The 5,065-nt window shown below is 31.9% G+C and overlaps 1 pseudogene; it reads left to right on the forward strand.

Annotated features, from left to right (window-relative positions):
- Positions 1-2,987: 2,987 nt before the first annotated feature.
- On the forward strand, positions 2,988-3,771 carry LOC131935348 (large ribosomal subunit protein uL1-like; annotated as a pseudogene).
- The last annotated feature ends 1,294 nt before the right edge of the window (positions 3,772-5,065 follow it).

The following is a 5,065-nucleotide window of genomic DNA, read 5'->3' on the forward strand; positions in this document are numbered from 1 at the left end:
AAACACATTTCTATCATGCCTGTGTGGATGTTATTAAACTGAATGTGAACCAACGCTAATCCATCTGCTCTTTATAGCTGTGATCTAGCTAGCTGAAACAAGCAAACTTATGTTTAGACCTTACATTGGATTGAACACATATTATAAACACATATTTAATGTATATTTGAATATCTACTGTTCCGTTTATATCTAGTATACGTATGTATATATTTGGATGACCATGGCAATATGTAACAAAATAAAATATATTAATGATTTAATAGATACACCACACTTGGTGAAATTCATTTAAAGCAAACTGAACAGACGCGAATGTTTAACACGTTTAAGTATAAAAAAAAGTTAATAAAAAGTTAAAAAAAAAATTATTTAATGATAATAGTGATCAAAAAATGCAAAAAAATGAACACATATGTAAATCAACCCAAAAAAGCATTTTAAATCAAACATTAAATAAACGAAGAACGGCAGACTACAAAACAAACGATAGAACATTACGTCTAAACTACTCAATAATAAATGAATATGAAATAAAACAAAGCAAAAATAAATAATACTGTTGCAATTATTTGACGTAATTATTCAATATACACTCTACACTCTTATTAAATAAAATGAAATGGTTCAGATTCATATCTCTGTGCTGCTCTCACAAATTATGAGAATTAGAATTATATTGTGAAGGGGACTTAACTGAATTTACATTTCAAAAGGGAAACAACTTACCAATTCTTGTGTTGATTTATGTTTACCTAAACAGTACAAACATGGTATAAATCAATTACATTATTTTATTAATTTTCTAAATAAAAATTTAACTTTCTTATATATCATTTAAGAGATAGGTTTTCATATAAAAATATAGCTTAATTGCCTTTGTATTTTAAAGCTGAAGAACCATTTAAAGATGTTATATAATTTGTTATATAAATTGTACGTGATCTTCGATTTATTATACCTACCTGTTACGGTTGTCGCAAAATATATTTCATTTATAATTATGTTTAAAACGAAAGCTGAGTTAGAAATCTTAAGTTAGAAAATTAAAATCAGCACGAAAGTCAAGAAAAGTTACAATTTCTTATAGTATACATGTTTCAATTATCCCTTGGGTTAGGGTCAAGAAATCATCATTATCACCATAAACACCATCTGCACCTACTTGGACAAATCCAACATTATCCTGCCGTGCCCACACTCACAAAACTATAGTGCCAAATCTTCATCTGGGCAGTCAACCCTCAGTCTCCAATTCAGCTATTTAAGCTACCGAACAAAGACTAGATATATCAAGTCATCCTCTAGCCACACCAGACCTCCATACTTTTCTCAATGTTGGATAAATACATCTGTCAGATTGTATGCAGCTTATAAGTTATATTCCAAGATAACATAACAAATATTGAAACAAAACATAGATTTCTTTTTTTTTTGTCAAATAAAATTTAAATGGAGTTGATTATTAATTATTAGGTACTTATTAATAAAGAAAATTGCACATTTTTGCGCGAGCCCCCCCCCCCCGTATGGATAGCGTCCTAGGCGACCACCTAGTTCGCCTTATAGTTAGCGCCGGCCCTGCATACAGGGACCCCATCCCAAAACGTAAGCATAACTAATTGGACATGTCATAGATCACTGTAAAGAAAATAAAAAATAGAAAAAAAATAGTAGTAAAAAAACCGTTAAAAATATGCAGTAACTGATGCACTTTATCCATATAAAAAAACAAAATGACTGTAAACACTATAATAGACATACTATTCAAATTACATAGTGGGTGGGGCAGTTGATTGAACCGCCACCGTTTTAGCACAGAGTTTATTTAATGAATGATATTGAGAAAGATTACTACGAGTTGATGTGTGCTTTGATTGTCCTTCTAGAGTACCAGTCGACAACATTGGATTATACAACTGAAGAGGAACAGATAGTAGATGTAATGCTGGAGGTTAGTCATGAGATCAGGGAAGTCTAAAAGAAATGACAAGATATTGTTATTTTGTTTTCTAGTGTTAAAAAAGTTAGGAGATGTCACAATATATGTTGCTTTTCCTTCAGGAGCTGCCTATACATCAATCAATTAAAATGTACGACTAAAAAGTTCGTTATTGTCTGTGAGATAATGTGTAAATTTAAATTCATCCAAAACTATTTTAAATCAAACTTAAAATTAGAGAAGAATGGCGGATAATAAAACCAACAATACAACATTAATTCTATACTACTCGATATTAAACGAATAGGAAAATAAAACAAAACAAACATGAATAATACCGTTGCAATTGTTTCCGTAATTATTCTCTACACTCAACACATTTATTAAATAACATAAAATTGACTACACTCAAATCTCTGTGCTACGCTCACCAATTGAGAGAAAGACTTATATTAGAATTATATTTTTTTGATGTGATAAATGAAGGGGACTTAACTTAATTTACATCTTATAAGGGAAACAACTAAACTTTCTTTTGCTGATCAACGTGTACCTAAACAGTACAAAAACAGTAAACATCTATTACGTTATTATATTATTATTTTTTTTTTAATAACAACTTATACGTTCGTTAATATTATTAGAGATAAGTTTCAGTTTGAAAATGAAAATAAATTGTTTTTGTATTTAAAATCGTAAGAACCATTCAAAGATAGTACATACTTTCTTACATAGGTTGAGCGTAGACTATTAATTATACCAACGCTTATTATACATGCGGAGCATATTATTTTTTATAACCAATCTTCCTTTCTCTACAACTCTTCCAAGACAGGGGTCGGCAACCTTTTGAAGCGGAAGAGCCAAAAGTTACAATTTTCAAAATCTCCCTGGTTTTAAAAAGCCAGTAACATTTTTTTTTTATTTCAAATATTTTATTATTTTATTAAGATTATTAGTATTTGTGCAAGGAGCTGGAGAGCCGCATCTTGATATCAAAAGAGCCGCATGCGGCTCGCGAGTCGCAGGTTGCCGACCCCTGTTCCAAGATGAGTAAAATCAACAGAGACTCGTTTCGTGAGTCAACTGATGCTGTACTCAAGTATTCCAATGAAACCAAGAAACGCAAGTTCACGGAATCAATTGAGCTACAAATTGCCTTGAAGAACTATGATCCCCAGAAGGACAAACGTTTTGCTGGAACAATCAAATTGCGTAACATCCCCAAGCCCAAGATGAAGGTCTGTGTTCTTGGTGATCAAGTCCTTTGTGATCAGGCTAAGGCAAACGACTTGCCCCATATGGATATTGAAGCTCTAAAGAAACTCAACAAAGACAAAAAAGTTTGTGAAAAAATTAGCCAAGAAGTATGACGCCTTCCTTGCTTCCGAGTCTCTGATCCGTCAAATTCCCAGAGTTCTAGGGCCGGGTTTGAACAAGGCTGGCAAGTTCCCCGCACCAATAGGGCTGGTAAGTAGGTCACCAACCAGTTCTACGGCTCAATAAAACTTGCATTGGGCCATAAAACTGGCTGGTGAAGTAGTGACCAGCCCTATTACACACAATGACAGTCTTAATGCAAACATTGAGGAGACCAAAGCCACCATCAAATTTCAGATGAAAAAGGTACTTTGTTTGGCTGTTTGCATTGGACATGTCAATATGAATTGAGAGGAGCTGTACGAAAATGTTACTTTGGCTATCAACTTCCTGGTGTCCCTCTTGAAGAAAAATTGGCAGAATGTGAGAGCATTGTATATCAAGAGCACTATGGGTCCAGCTGAAAAGATATACTAATTCTGAGAGCACGATTGTGCAATAAAATCATATAAATTAAAAAAAAATAACCAATCTACCTTATGTAACATTGTGCTAATGCAGGGGTCCCCAACCTTTTGAGACGGAAGAGCCAAAGTTACAATTTTCAAAATTGTCCAGTTTTTTAATTTAAAAATGTTATTATTTGATTAAGATTAGGTAATTAAATTTGATTATTTAAAATGAACAGCTTGAAATATGAAATAATATTTATTCATACAATAGCATACACTAGTTCCGCCAGAATAATGTAATTAGTAATAATAAAAAAATATATAGTACTCTCCCAATCCAATTTAGAAGCTGTTAACTTTTTATTATCTTTGTTTACGGAAATCACCGGCTCAGGAGGTGTCTCCCATTAGCCAGGCAGGCCTCAACACGGCAAACTCCGACTAACTGGCTTATATATCGGTTTGATATGTAACTAAATTGCTTTGTAATTAAAATCGTAAGAACCATTTAAAGCAGATGTTAAATAATTTGCCATATACGTGTTGATTCTAAATGGAGTTTATATAGATAATATTTACTTTTAACAGTTTCCGGCCCTACCCTCCCCCGGAAATTTTTGTCCACCACCCCCAAATAATGACACCCACTGTTTGGAGGTGAGAAGTTGACCGAATTAAAGATAGACTTATGATGGAATGATTTGAATAGCAATGTACTGAACCCTGGAATCTGAATTTACATGGGAGATAACTTTTGTTGTAATTATTTTATCGAACAGTATATTACTAAATACTATACAATATATTCATACTGCATTCTAATTTTTATAAATATAAATTGTCTAAAAATCTATTTGGAGCAATAAAATGGTTTTGTTTTTTGTAAAGATTACGACATTTTTAAATTGTTCATTTAGTTAAACATAAAGACTTAAAAGTTATTTCATCCCTATTTATTATAATACTGTTTTTTATAAAATTCTAGCGCTACACCATAAAAACAAAATCACTCTTAGATTTTTGTTCTCTACATATCCATAATTTTTTCTTCTATTAGTAAGAAAAAAAAAAAAAAAAATTATGGATATGTATTTTTTTTTTTTTTTTTTTTTTCAAAAAAAAAAAATACATATCCATAATTTTTTCTTCTATTAGTAAATGTTACTTTACTCTGACAACAACTACCATTAACAACAGAGTAACAGTGCCACTGACTAGATGAGCGAGCTAAACAATTTCTATAAAATGCCACCTAAAAAAAGATGAGCCCATTTAGCCAGAGCAAAAGCCGCCAAGCTTACAAAGAAATTCCAAAAACACCGTGATGGACCAGAATTTCCATCGACTGAAA

The sequence above is a fragment of the Physella acuta genome, unplaced genomic scaffold, assembly GCF_028476545.2.
Source record: "Physella acuta isolate Inbredline_101_S28 unplaced genomic scaffold, ASM2847654v3 ptg000142l, whole genome shotgun sequence".
NCBI classification, from domain to species: Eukaryota; Metazoa; Mollusca; class Gastropoda; family Physidae; genus Physella; species Physella acuta.